Genomic DNA, 20,953 nt, shown 5'->3' with positions numbered 1-20,953 from the left:
TTCCGGGATGAATTGGACGGCGGCGTGATCGGTCGCTTCTCGCAGTAAAAGTGTTGGAAGCGGGAGAAACGGTTGAGACCCGAGCGACTCTGGCGAGGACGGAGTCGTTAGTGCGCAGACAGATGGTTCTGAGAGCAGAGTCCTGCAGGAACCCCGTGGAGCTCGATCCAGGTCAAAAGGTTTGTTCATTTGAAAAATGTGATTGAAAAAAAAAATATTTTGAAACTGAACGTTCAAGGTTTGATCTTCAATTTTGAAAAAATAAAAACAATTTTATTCAACATAAAAGAATATGTGAACAACAAGCTTTTTCACTTTACATATAATTTTGACTCAGCTCTGGAATTCTTTAGATAGAATCCTTTATTTAGGCGTTATTTTTTCGGTTGCAGGTTTAATGTTTTCAGATTAGGATTTTATTTTTTTCACATTCAAATCCTGTTTTCAAATTTCTCTTTACTTTCAAAACCTTCTTTCACTTCGTTTTTTTCTCAGGTTCAAACTTTTGGCCCCGATCTGGCGTCGGGGGCGTGGCTTCCACTAAGAGGGAGTGCGGGATTGTGTGTGGGATTGAAACTTTCTCTGCCGTTTCCGTGGAAACGGACATCGTTCCTGAAACATTTCCTCTAACCGTCGCTGAAACGAACACGCAAAAATGATGCGTTTTCACATGTGACGTGCAAATGGAGTCTGAGTGGTGGCAAAAGGAGAAAAAAATTCTAATCTCTATTTCGGGTTGAACTTTTTCGATAACTGCAAAACTGAGACACGTATTGAGGATGTCTGTTCTAGGATTTGCTGACTCAGCCTCTCTGACGCCTCCTGAGGAAACACCGCCGTGACGACAATCCCCCTTCCCCTCGGTGACGGCGACACACAAAACCCATTTCCACAACGTGTCGTAATCTGAACGAGAACTTTTCTTCAACACACCGGAGGAAGAAAGAACATTTCACTCTTGGCCACCAGTGGTGTCGAACTTTGGTCTCGGTGGAGATGGACTGATGTGAGAGAGAGAGAGCGAGAGAGAGAGAGAGAGAGAGAGAGAGATCTCTCCGGCTTCACCTTCATGCTGCGTTTCATTTTTACTTTTTAATAGAAGTGTCAAGACGCTCTCGGGGGTCTTCCACTTGTGGGGAATGAGAATTAATTGCAGGGATTAGAGCTACATGCACCCTGCTCCCTGTCTTGACTCATAACATGGCTTTAGGGTCTGCGCTGCTGCGCCCTCTGACGGAGCGCCACCGAGTGGGATGCTGAGAATAAAGAAGGAGTCCGAATGGATGAACAACCTTTATTTTCTTCACTGTGTCGCCGAAGCTCATTCTGCTGTAATATGGGTTCCTACGTTTCCACCGCTGGATCCTATCACCTCTAATAAAGTGTTAACCGTGACCTGTACAGTGCAATAGGACGGATTTATTCTTTTAGGAGAGTTTAGAGAATTTGTGTAAGTTGTATTTTTCGGCGTCCGTTTACACGAAAACGCAAAAAGAGCTTTAACTATTTTACAATGGGCCAAAATTTAACCTCCAGATGTGCAAAGCAGCTGGAAACAGACGTCAAAAGACTGAATGTGGCTCTTCAAAACATCGACTCAGAGGGAGGAATACTATTCCAACACCACACTAATCATTTTTTGTTTGCAAAAAAAACAACAACTTGAAAACCAGGGATAATTTTTAGGGGTGCACCGATACCGATACCGATACCGATACCAGGATCGGGTATCAGTGCGATACTGTACTCATACTCGTGATTCTTTAAAATGAATGAGAAGAACAATAGACAGACAGATTTTAAATTATGTTCTGGCAGAGGAGGAGAAAACTAGTTGGTACAACACCAGCAACTTCATCACCAGCAACTTCATCACCAGGAAATTTGGACCAGCACAGTTAGCCCGACGTCGCTCAGTTTAACTGCTCAGCATGTAAAGCTGTGCTACATGCTACATGCTAATGTGTGACTGGGCTCACGCACCAGCGATGCTACATGCTATATGCTATATGCTATATGCTAAAGAGTTCCCGGACACACACACCAGTGATGCTACATGCTAAAGGGTTTAGGGGCTCATGCGCCAGCAATGCGACATGCTACATGATAAAGACTTTTTGGGCTCACATACCAGCGAAGCTACATGCTAAAGAGTTTCCGGGCTCACACACTAGCAATGATACATGCTATATGCTAAAGAGTTTCCGGGCTCACACACTCGGGATGCTACATGCTAAATCAGACTTTATGGGCATTTATTAAACTCTGTATCGGCAAGTAGCTCAACCTTTGAACTCGTACTTTAAAAAAGCGGTATTGATGCGTCCTCAGTCATTTTCTTTCCATTTGAAGTCAAACTATCATGAAAAATCCCAATAAAATACATTTGTGGTCGTAACAAATACAGGAAGGTTGATGTTCAGGCAGATAGTCCACAGGTCGGTCAGAGTTTACGGTTCTACATGTTGCGAGTCTGGAATCCGGCCACTGTGTACTCCGGAGTCTGACTGTTGAAAAACGCGAGCATGAAGTCACGAGAGACACGAGACTCGTCCTCCCAGGGTCTGATTGATGCCGCTGCTGCAGCATTCAGACGACGGGAGTTTGAGCGCTTTTCTAAAAGACAGAACTGACAGATCGGAAAGCAAGACGGGACGAGGCAGTCGAGAGGGCCGACGTTCACGGCAGCAGAGGGCGGAGAGTTTGACTCGGGGAACAGCTCGCTCGAATCCCGCCGACATGACGCCTGTCGACAACATGAAGGAGTTCTCATGAAATCGGTCGTTAGATGTCATCCACTCCGATCCGTCACGTTCGGTCGCGTGGGTCGACTCCGTTATGACACGTTGACGTTAAACAAAGACGACCTCATGAAAACAACCCCCGAGCCCGACGCCGACCGCCGTGGCTCAAAGGTCAAAGGAATTCCTCATCGTTGGTACAGTTGTTTCAGGACTCAACATAAACATAGACACTTTTCCTTTAAAGTTTTCGTGTGCATGTACTTATTATCTTTTATTGGTTTGTATGTACTCTACCAACTTTTCGCAAAAACTACGTACTCACCCGGATTGCATGAAATTTTCAGGGATGATTTTGTCTTTATCTGAGAACCAACTCATTAGATTTTGGGACGTTGAGATTTAATCCTTTCCGAATAAATTCCCCCGAAAAAACTGCTAAAAAAAACTTGCAATACAAATCAGATTTCAGTCACGCGTTACTTGGAACACGTTACTGCCTGTCAGCGGTGATGACGCAGGACGCTGTTGAAGCAGAGCCTGTTTTGTCCGTATGCCTGTCGTCACACTGCCACCTGCAGGTTCGTCGTGGTCACAGTTTCTCTGAACCAGGTTTTTATGCACGTTTGTGTGAATGGAATTTTATTAGGATTTTTTTTTTTTTTGAATCGATCCGATGTGAACAATGTCATGTTTGAAAACGTAGAAGAGGAAATACCAGTCTCGGTCCATCCTCGGCTGTGTGTGAACCTGGCTTCTGCCTCGGTGGTGTAAAATAAAATAAAAAAATCAGCTGCTTCTGAATCGTCCTGCCGTTGTTCTCCGTTGTTCTCAACCTCCCCCGACGGAGGAGAGATTTGTCATCTTCTGTAATGATTTTCCATTGACTCACTCCTTCACTCCTTCACTCCTTCACTCCTTCACTCCTCCACTTCTCCACCTCTCCACCCCAGTCAACTGCAGGCGTTTGCGTTCCAGGAATCTGGAATGAAAAGCACTTTACGTCCGGCTCTGGATTCCTTTCAGGACTTGTTATGTTGTTAAACAGTCCGATTTTCTTGTGCCTCTATTTTACGGGAGTCGTCTTGATATCCTGTTCTCTTAATGAGCGATTTCAGAGAAGACGGATGATCTGACAAGCAGAAGTAGAAAACCCTTGGACTCCAATCCCAGCGTGTTCTGTCGGATTCTACAGAGCTACTCTAACGCTGGGATGATTGCCGGGGTCGACAGACGCTCTGACTATTTCTGAAAAAGGACGGCCGCCTGGGATCATCGACACGTACGTCTCCGGAGTTCCGTCGGAACGGTGCAAACAGCAAAAACCTTTCAGGGAAGCTTCAGGCGCCGGCGACTTGTCGATGTGAAAGGTCAGCGGAGAACGCTGCAGCAGGCGAGAGCCGCCAGACGTTATCCGAGCTGAAAAGGAGCTCATGTTCCACGAGTCGTCCGGAGGTATGGTGGAACGACATCGGGGACGATGCTCACGCTGCAGCGGTAACGGCACGAAGAACACTTCTTTAAAGGCGCCATATTCTCCAGCGTTTCAACACTTTCACATTTCATTGGTCCAGAAACTTTGTATTTAAAGTTTCTAGCTCCTCCTTGATTCTCCTCCATTTGAATATTGGATCATAGGAGCTGCATTCAGAATCTGCTGTGTCTGTGTGAGCTGGACTGGCTCCGCCCACACATGCCCATCTTGGGAAGAGGAGGAAGTACTTCCTCTCGTGGTGCCATGTGCCAGAGTAGAGCTGCCTAATCGTGGTAGGAGTCAAAGGGAGGAGAATACCTTGATTGGGATTGGCTAAACCCCCGATGACACTCCATAGGGTTTGATTTCTGATTGGCTGGTTGGAGCAACACACTTTTTAAAAACTGAAACAAGCCAGGGAGAGAGAGGACAGACTGTCTTCACTTCTGGGACGTCATTCCAGGTATTGGGAAGATTATTACTGTTGGAAAACTTTTAGAAAGTGGATTTTGTATAATATGACCCTTTAATCCATAAAGTCTGAAAGCTGTGATGAGAGTAGATCAGTAGGAATGTGTTCAGCTCAGCGTCAGAGAGAAACTGGTTTTATCAGGGATGCACCGATATTGGTACCAGTATTAGAGATTAGGTCCAATCTTGCACGGAGTACTTGTAGTCACGAAAGCTCCTAAATACAACTTGGGGACTTTTACATGATGACGTCTGTCAGCCGCCGGAGACGAGGGACGTGGAGATTCTTTAATATTGTATATGTAATATTATGTAATACTCCCACTCACCCATGGGGAAAACGTGTCTGAAGGTAGAGCGACGGACCGTTGAACAGCTCCAGTGAAAAACCGCAAGAGGCTGATTTGTAGTGAGATTACAACGTAGCCTCGCTACCTCGCAGGTTAATCCAGACATCAGCGCGGGAAACCTTCCGGAGGCCTCGTCTGAAGCAGCCGGTCGACCGCCGTTCAGCTGCCGTCGCACCGCAGAGCTCACGTCCATCCAGGTCTTCAGTCGCTGCGTTTCTCCTCGACGGTCGTGTGAATCCTCACAGTCGTTCCAAACTGGTCACACACACACACACACACACACACACACACACACACACACACACACACACACACACACACACACACACACACACACACACACACACACACACACACACACACGTCCGACTTGTCCCTCCCATCTCCTTCTCTATCCACTTTTCCTAAACCCCGGAAGTGCTTTGTGTGGCGGCCATGATAAGGACTGTCTGAATTCTCAATAAGCAAAGGAAAGGAGGCTCAATGCTTCCTTTAGAACCTCCTTTAGCTTAGGAAACACTGCTGCTTCCTTTAGAACCTCCTTTAGCCTAGGAAACACTGCTGCTTCCTTTAGAACCTCCTTTAGCCTAGGAACCACTGATGCTTCCTTTACCAAACGAGACCAGCTCATGCTGCCCCACAATTCCTTGCGGGACAACATTTAAAGGGACCCGCTCATCTGAGCGTTCAGGGAAACTCAGGATGACTGAAAAGGAGCAGATCATCTAAGTTACCAAAACACTAATCTGCCTTGAACAACTTGAAATCGTCTAGAACCCAAATTAACTTTTTGTAGTCCATTTTCTAAAACTTGTAGTTCTTTCCCCCACCATGTTGGACGTCACTAACTTGCGCCGCTGTTGCATTATTATGACGTCACTAAGAGAAAGTGCTGTCCGACTGCCACACCGCCGTGGTCGCCTTTCACTGACTACTTCAGGAAGCCTTCTGACACGCGTTCACATGAAAGGGGCGGAGTTTGCAGCGTCTGACCAATCACATACACGGAGAAATCCCGCAGCGCAGTATACAGATTACTGAAGGAGCAGTTATTCTCAGAGATCATGAAGAATTAAAACACATCCACCAGGATAAAAGCAGCTCTGCTGCTGCAGCCAAAGCCAGAACGTTCCTGACTTGTTAACGCTGACTTACCGGGGTGATTTATCCTGGTGAGAAGTGAGCGAGCGTCATAGTACGGAAAACCCAGCGTTAATCCTTGAAGTTATCCCGATAAGAGAAAACCCAGCTTCGTAAGTACAGGCCTCAGGGGGTTCTGCCTCACGCTTTATTGAATCTGCATCTCCAAGAATTGGAATATATCGTGGAAAAAGTTCAATATTTCTTTGTCATTTCAGAAAGTTAAACTATGATTTTATGTAGATTCATCACACATGAGAGCGAAATATTTCAAGCTTGATGCTTAATTGATTTGTCCCTATCCAAGGATGGTTCCATTCATTGTGAGGAGTGACTGGGTCAAAGGTTACATCATCCCTGAAGAATTAATGCAATTCGGGTGAATAGTTTTAGCGAAAAGTTGTTAAAATACATACATGTAAACCAACCAACCAACTAACCAACCAACCAACGAACCAACAGACAAATAAATAAATAAATGCAGACAAAATCTTCTCACCCAACTTTCGTTGGCGAAGGTAAAAAGCCTAATGTGGGTGGAGTACGTATGATGCCAACACACAGGTGGAGCATTAAAATGTGTGTATGACTGTGTGATTTAGTGCCTCCAGTTTGCCAAACCTTTAACCTTGTTGGGATTTATGGTTGGTCATTAGCATTAAATTACTGTAAGTAATAGATGACTGAAAGTAATAAATCACTGGAAGTAATTTATGAAAAATTTAAATTATTAATGGAAGTAAACAGTCATTTACTCATTAACAACTCCTAAAGTAATTGAGTAATTACTTAAAAAAGAAAAAAAATGAATAAATTATCACAAATAATTTATTAATAAAAAAATTATTAATTTGCATAAATTTGTTATTTATGTATTAATAATAAATCGGGGCACCACCAGATAAACTGGAAATAGCTAATATCAAAATATCAGTCTCGTTTGTAAAAAGTTTATTTAATTTAGTTAATATTTCTGCATAAAATATAACAATCTTAAATAGAATGGTGCACCAGTGCCCACTGGGACCTCTGTGTGGAGGAACCAGGGTTCAGAACCGAGCCGCGCAGAATTCTCTGTCTTTCTCTTCTACTAATCCTGATCTGCTGGGGATCTGCCTGTCATCCCCCGCAGCTATGACCCCCCTTTCTCCACTTAGTGCATGTAACACCTATGTGCTAGCTGCTGCAAGAGCAGATCTGCCTTGATCACAAGAGTTCTAACTGCAGGACCCGACCTCCACTTAGGACTCAGGTGCTCAGAACCAGGCCAACGGAACCGCCCGTTCGTTACGCCCTCGATAGACTAACTCGCTCCGAGACCGCCCTCGCGCATGCGCGCTCGACGGATGTCTTGTTCATCTGGCCACTAAGCAACCGCCGCGTCCCCAGAAAGAGCGAGTCAAACGCCTCTAGTGGTCGCGTAGGTCATCGCAATCCCTCTTGACATCCACCTAGTGGACACATCAGGTTATTGCGCTCTCCCTCTGCGCGCCGCAGCACGCCCCTAGTGGTCGTCACAGTCACCGCATTGACCCGCCGACATCTGCCTCCACCTGGTGGACGTTCGAGGTCATTACACCCCCTCACATTGACCCGAGGACGTCTGCCTCCACCTGGTGGACGTTCGAGGTCATTACACCCCCTCACATTGACCCGAGGACGTCTGCCTCCACCTGGTGGACGTTCAAGGTCATTACATCCCCTCGTCACTCCAGACCATGCACACACACACACACACACACACACACACACACACACACACACACACACACACACACACACACACTCACACACACACACACACACACACACACACACACACACACACACACACACACACACACACACACACACACACACACACACACACTCTTTGTACATAGTGTTTGCTGTTTACTAGATTAGATCTCCGTGATAGATGTCTTTTGCTATCTGAATGTGTTGATTTATGAGATGATTTCCGAATTATTTATGAATTAGTAAATTTTTATTAATAAACGCCTGTTAGCTGAATTGTACGCTTCTTGGTGATTATTGTGTATGTATGTTGACAATTCACTGGTTTGTAACAGTCTGAATTCAAGTGTGAATGCTGATTGCAAAACCTCGCCGTCACGTCCGGCGATCCTTTCCGGCATTAAACAGACCCGAAACCGAACTTCCAGTCCAAACATTCGGAGAAGATCAAGAGCCAACAAGGTTTCCAGGACGCCCTTGTGACGCCCTCCAGAAGTAGCACTCGAAATGAAGCCCCGGGCTCGTGATTAGAAAAGTTGGAGGCGAAGACTCGAGAGCGTCAGAAAGGCCCGACGTGTACGAGGAAAGGATCCACTTGTCAGTCTCTCTGACGGGGAAGTAAGTTTCTCGGGAGTGAAATCTCCGGGTTTATTAAGGGGTGAGGTTGAAATGTGAAGTGACACCTCAGGAGCACAGTGCTGGATCAAGTATGGATAATATTTGAAGAGCTTAGTCCCCTCAGAGCCCCTAATCCTCCCTCTGAGGGATGAAAATGACACACAAAAAAAACAACTTTTTACTCTGAGCAGAAGGACGAAAAACCACAGGGATGTGAGGAGGCGCCGTTTAGCGCAGGAAGCTCCGGAGACGTGCAGGACCAGACTCTGGAGGACGGAGACCTTCGAAAGCTCCTTCCACGTGTAAACCAACGGCCAGAGCGCCATGACAGTGGAGCGTTTTATTTTGAAATTGTCGCCGTGTGAGCGGGCCCCGACTCCCTGGGAGACGCCGATGTGATGAAAACGTTTGAAATCGAGGTGCGACTCTCCTCACTTTATTTTTTAATTATTATTCCACAGTCGTCGCTTCTGATCATTTCTAACCTCTAATGAGGTGAAATTCTTTATCTAGATGTCAACATGCTTGGACCTTTAGTTGACATGACTCGTCGCCGTTCGCCACGGGGACGTTCGGATTGAAGAATTCCAAACTGCGGCGAAACATCACGTCCAGCCGGCCGCTAACGAGCCCTGAGAGAAACGAGCAACTCGTATAGAAATTCTTTCCGTCGTTGAATCTTTAACGACCGTCCGACACAGCAAAGAGGAAAAAAGACGACATTTCCCGTGAACGGAGCGTTCGGAACCGGCGCTCTGTGACGTTCACGGAGGTGAAAAGCGAACCGGGAAGCGCCGAGTCACACTGAGCAGCTTTGTGGCTTCGCCGCGTGACGTCCTCTGAGGACTCGTGCAGCTTATTGAAACTCATATCAGCGTGGGGAACAACATTAATCTCAGAATAGAGTTTCGGAGTGGGGGGGGGGGGGGGGGGGGTAGGAATTATCCAGCTGTCTCCACACTACTCGTCGTGCTGCAGCTCTGTTTGTCTTCCTTAGTGTCTGGTAACTCCGGCGTCTGTCAGAGTTCTAGTTCTCGCCGACGGGCGGCAGAAACTTGCGTCTGTGCGCCGCATGCTGATTAACTCCCGCCCGACGACGTGACACCCGCGGCAGCCTTAGCAGGGGAAGCCCAGGTCGTGAACCGGCTCAGAGACAAACCCAATCTGAAGAGGAATCAGGTTTTCATCTGGGATTGCTTCTTCAGCTGCTTTAACCCTCCGGCTGCCGCCGAGCCAGTCGATGGACGCTCTCCTGATGCTGCTGCCAATCTTCTCTCCTCCCCGGTGTGACGGCGACACACGATAATTAATCTAGAATCCAGAGCGCCCTGAAAGAGTATCGGGTATGACGTAACAACCACCTGGATGGTTAAGGGATATAATGGAACAAACCCCGAAATGGTCAATATTGCAACAGGACGCTGAGACCAAAAACTTTTTAATATTACATTATGGGGCAGGAAAAATATTTTTCACCGCAATAAAGTAAAAGTGAGTCAATAATCTATGGTTTGGATTTGAACTGCTTCAATTTGAATCACACTGAAAGATGGATTTTTAAAAGTCTGGATCATTTGTTTTATGCGTATATCTATATACAGTTTAGGGTATTTTCGTGTGATTGCTGTTGTCCAAGTCATTTATAGTCTCGTGTTATCTGCAATCTCTATTTCCCCAGTCATCAGTCTAATGTAATATACCATTAAACATATTAAGATCACATTTAAACTATTGATCAATCTTTGACGAGGTATTACATTTAACATTTTGGGTTTTATTACATTCTAAAGATAAAAAAAATACGGCTGATTATATCTATCTATCTATCTATCTATCTATCTATCTATCTATCTATCTATCTATCTATCTATCTATCTATCTGGATATATATATATATATATATATATATATATATATATATATATATAGAGAGAGAGAGAGAGAGAGAGAGAGAGAGAGATAGAGATAGAGATAGAGATAGAGATAGAGATAGAGATAGAGATAGAGATAGAGATAGATATAGATATAGATATAGATATAGATATAGATATAGATATAGATATAGATATACTGAACACTAAATTCTCACGGTGCAAAACTGTGTTGGAGTATAAAAGCAAAGCTCAAATAAATATGGAAATCATTTCCACGTAAACAGACATCGTATTCGCGTAAACATTTTGGAAACAAACATGCCAAATCCTGGGTCAGTGTTTTCTGCGGTCGCACAAGAGATTGTTATAGATCTTCCTGTCAGAGCCCCTGTACCTGCAGGGCTCTTTAAAACCTTAGACCACATATTGAATTCCAACAAACCCAAGGTAAAGTTGTTTTGCAGATATCGTGTTAGTAAGAATTTACGAGGTAAAGTACAGGACAGATGGTCGCCCCGGCAACAACAACGCCACCGGCGCCTACCTTCAAAATAAACATTAAAAAACAGATTAGTGTAAAATAGTATTTTTGTGTGTGTTTCTTGGATCGTTGCCTGTACTAATACAAATTGCCACCGTAGGGTGAGATAAAGTGAGAATTAGAAAGCCGGTGTGTGCGGCACAGAACCCGCGCGTCTTTTTCTTAAAAACCACCAGTTGATGGTGAGAAAAGCTGCTCAGGAACCAGGAACCAGGAACCAGGAACCAGGAACCAGGAACCAGGAACCAGGAACCAGGAACCAGGAACCTGCCGCTCTCAAGGAGCCAATCACACGTCTCCCTGCGAACACGTCTGGATTTGCTCTCAATATAAGTAGAGTCTAGCGAAATATATGTTTGAATGTCATACCGATCCGATACCGAGTAAATACTAGTCATGCCCGAATGAGGCTTCGTGAAGCTTCGTGAAGCACTTTCTTTATTTTCCGACTCCACCAGAGGGCGCACTTGGTTATGAGATAGAGGTTGAATGGCTGGCAATGCTTTCAAGCATTTGTTGAACAGACAGCGCCATCCAGTGGCTTCCGAAAATAACGACTTCATTTGCCTGTCACTAGTAAATATAATGCCAGTTTCACCAAAACCGATCATTTTTAATATTCAAACTTAATACGTCATCAAATTGCTAAATCTGGTTGAATTTTCATGACCTGTAAGCGCTTGTATGATTTTTTATTTTTTTTAAAATGTATTCGTTCAAACCCAGAACAGAATTTAAGGAACGTTTATAGGTAAACTGAAAATACTTCATTATAATAAAAATAGTTTTGTTGTTCAAAAAAAAAAAAAAAACTTCTTCCTCCCCACTTTTCAAACACGAAACTCACATATTGTCAAATTGGAGCCTGTTTCAGGTGATCTCTTGATTACTCATTGGGATGAGTGTCTCTTTTTGGGTCACGCAGAGATGATGGAAAGGAAAAACTCTTTTAACAGTAGGAAACCTGCAGAACCATACTAAGAAGAGAAGGAACCTGCAGAACCAGACTAAGAGGAGAAGGAACCTGCAGAACCAGACTGAGAGGAGGAGGAATCTGCAGAACCAGAGGAGGAGGAGGAGGAACCTGCAAAACAAGACTAAGAGGAGAAGGAACCTGCAGAACCAGACTGAGAGGAGAAGGAACCTGCAGGACTAGACTGAAAGAAGGAGGAACCTGCAGAACCAGACTAAGAGGAGAAGGAACCTGCAGAACCAGATTAAGAGGAAGTGGAACCTGCGAGAACTAGACTCAGAGGAGGACGAACCTGCAAAACCAGACAAGAAGAAGTGGAACCTGCAGAACCAGACTAGGAGGAGGAGGAACCTGCAGAACCAGACTAAGAGGAAGTGGAACCTGCAGAACCAGACATTTCCATGTAAACAGCCGTCCTTTTCAGAACACAATACCTTTATGTGTAAACGTGGCCTCAGGTTGTTACAGACTCGACGCCGCCCTCCACCCGTCCATCTTCTCCCGCCACTAATCCTCCGCAGTGTCGCGGCGCCGCAGACGAACCTCGTTGACTTGAGGCGACGTCGACCTGGAAAATCTGTCCCGTCCATCACGGTGCAAACTGAGACAATCACACCTGCAGGCACGGCAGATCAACAGACTTATTTCAGCCTAACAAGCAAGCTATTACTGTGTGAAACTCCTCATCGTCGCCATGGAAACCAACTCAGCCCTGGTCTCTTCTGTTTTTCTCATCATCTGGTCGGGATTTTCCTCGGTGTGTCGTTTGAGACGCTGCAGCAGCCTGGAACATGCTGTGAAGGTCAGGACTCATGGAAACTTTCTTCTGATGCTTCTTGGACAATAAAAGTTCATAGACGTTCAATTAATAGATTTTTAAATGAATTAAATTCTGTGTTCTGCCACTTACCCACAGATATATCCTCTTCAACCCACTTTTATGTTAACCGGCTTTTTACGACGCATTTCTCTTCTCCTTCTCAGTCCAACTTCACTTAAAAATCCACTTAATCTGTGCAGGTGAGTGTTTGAAAGCTTTTAAACTTCCTGAACAGTGAAGCTCAAATTTATCTGCGGGAGAAAGATCCTCACTAATAATCATATTTACCGGTCAGGTTTGGCAGAAGATCTTTATTTCAAGACATTTAGCAGCAGAAGCGCTAAAAATGATGTAGTGTTCCTGTCGGGCCACTAGTGGGTGCTGTTAAACCACACGCACACACACACAAACACGCACACGCACACACCCACACACACACACACACACACACACACACACACACACACACACACACACACACACACACACACACACACACACACACACACACACACACACACACTTGCGCGTGAATGAGTGGAAACGCCAAACATTCATTACATTTTATGTGTCTGTTTACACGACAATGATACGAGTGACAACACAACTTTTTGAAAACGCTTCGTCTCCATTGTCATGGAAACCGGCAAAAACGTCACTTCTTGGAAACGCGCTCATTTTCATAGCGTATTGTTTTCTACACGCACGTGTGGTTGCATTCCTAAAACCAGCGTTTTCTGTCCGTTGCCATGGAGACGGACATCGTTTTCAGAACATTGAAGTGTAAATGCGAACATTTTCTGAAACAGTTTTCACTTGAAATCGTTGGCGTTGTAAACGGGGGGCCTAAGAGTGTGACGCAAAGTCCTGAAGCTCTAGAAAGTCTTCCGGAGGAATCTTGACCTCCGTAGACGATCGTCTTCTCAAGCAGAAGTCAAAACGACCTTAAGAAGACAAATTACTCCAGAACTTTTCCCTCCTGGAGGTCCAGTAGCAACAGAAATGACAAGATAACACACTTAATGAGTTTCAGGAAAGATTCCAACAGCAGAGAAAGACCAGACGCAATTATAAAGCTTTTAATCATTTCAATGAAAACTTTACGTGGGAGGAAAGAGACGCGGAATCCAACCTCGCTGGATGTGATCTTTAAATCCCGACCAGCCTCGGCTGCTTATTTTTCTGTTTTCATGCGTCCGGTTGGATGAGTCACCCGCGATTATGCAGCAGATGTTTTTTCTTCTTGAATACAGTTTTCCTGTTGCCTGTTTATTCGCCGCCGTCGCCCACCCGCGATGCTCACCTTCAATAAACTGTACCTCACAAAATAATCACTTCCGTCAACAGGCGTCACGAAGCTGCTCACTAGTCTGCATCGCAAAGCCAGAGAGATTGGTGTGTGTTACATAATAATAATGATAATGATAACAATAAGAAGAAGAAGAAGAAGAAGAAGAAGAAGAAGAAGAAGAAGAAGAAGAAGAAGAAGAAGAAGAAGAAGAAGAAGAAGAAGAAGAAGAAGAAGAAGAAGAAGAAGAAGAAGAAGAAGAAGAAGAAGAAGAAGAAGAAGAAGAAGAAGAAGAAGAAGAAGAAGAAGAAGAATGCCCAAGCAAAAAAATAAGACTTATTCAATCAGTGTTGTTCTTCCCTACTAATCTAAGGAATCCAGTTAATACTGTAAATGCATTGCTGTGTAATTTATTATTGATTACTGGGTTTTCACAGAGCATCCGTCCATCCATTTTCTATAACACTTTATCCAATTAGTGTGACAACGCAGTACATCATCCAACCAGTCGGAATTTAAGAAAGAAACGTAGATTTTAAATAGTGAATGCTAGTCTGAGGTTCAGTCTTAATGATGATGGGAGAACATGAACATTCTAGTGGACAGACCACCAAGTTGGATTGTTATTATGGTGACTGTCAAAATCAAACTACCAAGTTGGATTGTTATTACGGTGACTGTCAAAATAAAGCCACCTACTTGGATTGTTGTTATGGTGACTGTCAAAATAAAACAACCAAGTTGGATTGTTATTGCGGTGACTGTCAAAATAAAACAACCAAGTTGGATTGTTATTGCGGTGACTGTCAAAATAAAATTACCAACTTGGATTGTTATTACGGTGACTGTCAAAATATAACCCCCAACTTGGATTATTGTTTCGGTGACTGTCAAAATAATACAACCAAGTTGGATTGTTATTACTGTAACTGTCAAAATAAAAGCACCAAGTTGGATTGTTGTTACGGTGACTATCAAAATAAAACTACCAAGTCCCAGGAGAATATGGACTGGGAGTCATGACACCAGGGAGGAAACTTTGTTCTGATTGGCTCTACTGAGCATGTGCAGAACTACTAGTTACCAGGACCAGCAGCATTTCGAAAACATTGCATTTTTTCAACCCCGTTTCCATGGAGACAGAGCGTTTTCAAAAAAAGAGTGCCACTTCGGGAGCTGTTTTGTAAAAGTTGTGTTTTCAGTGGCTCCGAGCATCGTCGTCGTGTAAACGGAAACCGAAAATGTGTTTTGTGAGCCCATTAAAAACTGAAAGTGCAACTTCACAAACATACTTCCAAAACGCCATATAAGTCATATTTTTGGTTATATTTTGTGAATATGACATTATATAGTTGGATCGAAATGCTATTTGTATTCTGTTTGCTTGTTTTGTTTAATTTTTTGTGTATGTTCGGAGATAAACAAAAAATAAATAACTTAGAATAACTTTACCATTTACAGTCAGAAATGTCTCCAATCCAGGAAATCTGTGTCATTTTGTTCTGTTTACTGAATTTCTGCAGATTAAATTTTGTACAAGTGCTCCATAAGGACGTGTATTGAGAAACGATAAGATTTAAACTCTTAGAATATCCTTTAATTACAGTCTCTGGGTTAAATTGAAGTATTTGTAGCTGCATATTAAAGCATTTTAAAGTTGTAATTCTGTTTGCCTCAGAGGTTCTTGTATTGACGTGTCCAGGTTCTGTTCTGGTTCAGGAAAATACTAAAACACAACATCACTAAAGATTTCAGTGGCATTATTAAATATTCAGCAGCTCGAAATCCAACAGCAGAAGCATCATAATGGCTTTTTGACATTCGACACTTATTAAACACTCCATTTGCTTTCGGCTTTGATTGTTGTGGTTTTTTATTTCAGCAGTGGTGATTAATGGCCAAATAGAGCCTCAGAAAACACTCATTTTATTATTTGACTGAGCCCGAACGAAACAAAGATGAATTACATTAATGATTTGCTCCATGAAATGATTACTTACTTATGGTGCGTTATTTTAAACACTGTAAATATTACCGAGTTAATTATTCACTAATGAGAGGGAGAGATTAGTGGAGGCTGCTGCAGTGAAGCACATTTCACCCCGAGACGCCTCCTTTCCTGGAAACGCAACTATACAAAAAAAACCCAACAACCTCTGAAGGTCTAATGTGAAATAACAAGGCTACGATGACGAGGAACATTAGGTCGACACTTTTATTATCCTTATTTCATTCTGGCTGTGCTGCTAATTGCAAGTTAAGAGGGTTTAACCTTTAACACCTTAACTTGAGCTGCAAGTTCTCATTCTTGTGCCGGCCCTAGTGGCAAGGCGCAAAGTTACTATCCGAGGCGGCAGTTTTATTATTGTGATTAATAATAATAATAATAATAATAATAAAAATAATAATAATAATAATAATAATAATAATAATAATAACAATAATAATAATTATTATTATTATTAATTAGTAAAAAGAAAAGTGTTCAAGGACTTATTATTATAAATAATAATAATAATAATAATAATAATAATAATAATAATAATAATAATAATAATAATAATTATTATTATTATTAATTTATTAATTTGTTTAAAAAATATTTAGGTTCAAGCACTTATTATTATTATTCTTTTATTTTATTATTCTTTTATTTTATTTTATTTAATTTTATTATTCTTTGACAAAATAAAAGGCCCCTTCCTCATCCACTTTGCATGGGACATTTTTTCACAGTTTTTGGAGATTCATTTGGAAACGTTTAGCTGTAAACGTCCCAAAATCTGATGGGTTGTTTCTTGGATGACGACAACTCATCCCTGAAGATTTCATGCAATTTGGGTTAAAAGTTTCCACCAAACGTTGGTAACATACGTTCGTACACACATACAAACCAATAAATAAATACACGCAGACAAAAACAATAATGCAACAAAATCCTTCACCCAACCTTAGTTGGTGAACGTAACAACAGCACCATCTAGTGGCCCAATATGAATCTTTATTGTTTTCAGTGTTTTTGCTGTTTCTGTGTAGATGGACAGCGTTTTCACACCGGTAATCGCGAAACTTTTCTAAAACAAAAACGCATTTCCACTTAAATTGTATGCGGCCTTCGAGGCGTGTCAGAATACTTCTTTCCGTACGGCGTAGGAGTGCGTTCTCTCAGCATGTTCAGAGCAAAGAATTGACTTTCCACATGCGACCAGAAGCGAAGGATAACTCTATTATTATCTGATCCCAGCATTTATATCACACTTGTAAACACCCTCCGCCCACAGAGCGGAGGGTGCCTGAGAATGGCGGGAATACTCTTTCTGCTCCGTCTCTACTGTACTCTAACCTTCACGCCTCTCCGTCTCCGTCTTTCCTTGCTCTCTTCAGGAGTTTCATGGCCGACTTCCTCCCACTATCAGTGGCTCTTATCAGCCCGGTGCAGAGGCCCGGAGCCTGCAGGCAGCCGGAGCGCCACTGGGGGCTGCAGACGCAGCACCTCCTCAGGCACTGTAATTATTTGGCTCTTTTATTGTTGAATGCGTTGCTGACGGTCGACCTGAGGGGAGTCAAATAGCTTTTTTTGTGTGTGTGCGTGTGTGTGTTGCCATAAAGTTTCTTGGAGGACTCTCAATAGCTGCGAGCTGCTCCGAGCAACGCTTTCCAGAATCACCCGAGGTGCTGGAAGGAAGAAGGAAGGACACGGGCGTTCGGAGACTGTCAAACTTTAAACAAAGTTTAAATTGGTTCTGATACTTCGCCGCAATATGCAACGCGGAGAGAAAGAGGGATCTCCGGGGAACCGTTGTGGGGAGGTTGTAGTTCAGGTGGCAGCTTGGTGACAAAGGAATAACTCAGTTTTCGTCGCTGCTTTGCAGCTGGATGTTCAGTCTTTCAAACACAATAACTCTTGTGGCTATGTAAACGTAAAGATTCCTACCTTCGCCGGCTGTTTAATTTTATTATTATGATTTTTCTGCCATTTATTTTCTTTGGGGTAGCGCAGAACGTTTGGCAGATAGGTTGCTATGTCTTTTGTTAACGATTCACCTAACCAATTCCAAATAAATCCCCAGAATTCTGAGGGGGAACGTGGATGGAAGAGGCACCTCTTGGAGATCAGCATCTGTTACCATAGAAACCATGACATCAAAGGAGAGGAATTTTTTATATAGTTTTTTTTTTAATGTAATCTTTATTGCAGACACAGGTCCATATAAAACAAGTACATAGAGAAAGTAGTTAAAGTAGAATATAAAAAAACTATGAAAAGCCATGCCATTTTGAAGAATGCATGTTAAGAAAAAAAAATTAAAAGAAATAAATATATACTGTATATATATATATAATATATATATTTATATAATTTATTATAATAAAAATTATAATAAAAAAAATTATATATATATATATATGTATATATATATAATTTTTTTATTATAATTTTTTATTTTATTATTATTATAATTTTTTTTATTATTATTATTTATTTATTTATTTTCTTTCTTTAAAAGTGTCTTGAAATGACTGGGTTCTATTTGGTGCTATAAATACAAAAAATTTAATCAAATTGTGTACGTTTCTCTATTTGAATGTTAAAGTACAGCTTACATTTAGTTGCAAAATACTGTGACTCCTGATAAAGTTTGAAGTAACTTGGAACCTGTTAAAATGAGTTTGAATGCATAAAATGAAAGTTACTATAATGCGTAATGATGTTTACGCATGAAGACTGATTTCAGTTTGGTTAGTAAATAATGTCACTTTGTAAATAAATTTGAAATGAATAAATAAATAAATAAAAAATCTTGCATTCAGGGTATTTGTTTTTTCAAAATCTGCCTCATTTTTGTTTTTGTTGTTACATAATCAATTGAGAATTTATCGCAATTTGTTTCGTTCAAACTTCCACCGTGTTTAAAATCACGACATAAATAATCCAGATTCTATTTGAAACCTTCTCAGGAGCCACATTTCCCCTTCGGTGGTCTCAACTATTTTATACAGTCGCATAAAAACTGTGAATTTAAATGATGAGATGTCTTAATATGCTAATCTTTGCCAAGTTACAATCCATATAATATTTCCATTGTACATATTGGATTGCTGGAGCCTCTTTCTTTTGGCTTCAATCCATTTAATTCATTCAGACTAATCAAATTAATTCACTACAGTCGTTTTAGAAAATGACGGTTCATTGTCATTAAAAAAATGCACACTTAATGCGTGTCACTGGTTTACGAGGCCGGTTGCAACGGCCGCCTCGTGCCGTTGCTTTTCGCCGGCCGACGCGTCTATGTCCCTGAGCACTCCGCGCGGCGAGATGAAACGTACAGCAGCGTGAGCTTTTTGACCGCCGTCGCCATCTGTACACTTTCATCTGCACGTCGCATCAGGGCCTTGGAATAACAGAACAAAAAAAATTGTTTCCGGTGGGACATATTTAATAGGTGGACGGACCAAAATGTATATGAGGATGTGTCTTAATAGTCCCTCCTATCTCCTTTCCTTTAGAACCTCCTATAGCCTAGGAAACACTGATGCTTCCTTTAGAACCTCCTATAGCCTAGGAAACACTGATGCTTCCTTTAAAACCTCCTTTAGCCTAGGAAACACTGATGCTTCCTTTAGAACCTCCGTTAGTCTAGGAAACACTGATGCTTCCTTTAGAACCTCCTTTAGCCTAGGAAACACTGATGCTTCCTTTAGAACCTCCTTTAGCCTTGGAAACACTGATGCTTCCTTTAGAACCTCCTTTAGCCTAGGGAACACTGATGCATCCTTTAGAACCTCCTTTAGCCTAGGAAACACTGATGCTTCCTATAGAACCTCCTTTAGCCTTGGAAACACTGATGCTTCCTTTAGAACCTCCTTTAGCCTTGGAAACACTGATACTTCCTTTAGAACCTCATTTAGCCTAGGAAACACTGATGCTTCCTATAGAACCTCCTTTAGTCTAGGAAACACTGATGCTTCCTTTAGAACCTCCTTTAGCCTAGGAAACACTGATGCTTCCTTTAGAACCTCATTTATCCTTGGAAACACGGATGCTTCCTATAGAACCAGCCTGTGTTCCCTTCCAAGCATTATAACTTCAAAAACGTGTTTTATAGAGGCTTGAAGGCCAACATGAGGTAAGACTTACTTGTGTTTGTGTAAAAAGTTTGGTGTGTTTCTGTTCTTTGTTTTTAGTGCCGTGAACGAGCCAATATTCAAATGGAACGAAAATCAGGGACAAGCTGGATTCGGGAGAAGAAACTTTGACTGAAATGTTTTTGGACCAACGAGACCATGTGAAAGTGTCGAAATCTGTCTGATATGACCGCGTTTACAATCGTACAAGTCATGAAGTTTGATGAACACGAGCCGAATCGCTCGTACATAAAATGTCATTGAGCAAATGTCTGAAACTGCCACTATTTTGTCTCTGTTTGTCTTTAATCTCAAGACAAGAATCGTCCCTGAAGCGTCTCACTGCGACGTAGGACCACCGATTGAACGCAAAGACCAAAGATAGGTTCTCTCGCCACTGTTGTCCTTCGCCTGGGACGGACAGGAATCGCACAGTGTGCAGCGGCGTCACACAATAATGCATCTAGACGGAAAGTTATGGATAATTCCAGATAGTTTCCTCCAGGTACTTCAAGAAGTGGCGCAAGCCTGAACAGGAAGTGCCGTCGTCCTTTGGATTGTCCTGAACGCTGCATTGTAACCTTGGAGTCTCAACGAGCGCCATAAATCTGACGGCACATTATGTGAGAGTTTGTCACGTCAGTAATTTACACCTCAGGTCCCTCGTTACGCGTCGTATACGATCCAGTATTAATAATAAACCTTTGATTAAATCAGATTTTTTTAAAAAAACAACAACGTGAATATACTTCACCGACACCGTCAGATACAAAATCCAGTCAAAAGTTAAACAACTATTA

This window comes from Lipophrys pholis (assembly GCF_963383615.2).
Source record: "Lipophrys pholis genome assembly, chromosome: 20".
In the NCBI taxonomy this organism is placed as follows: Eukaryota; Metazoa; Chordata; class Actinopteri; order Blenniiformes; family Blenniidae; genus Lipophrys; species Lipophrys pholis.
Note: the sequence above shows the minus strand (reverse complement) of the source record.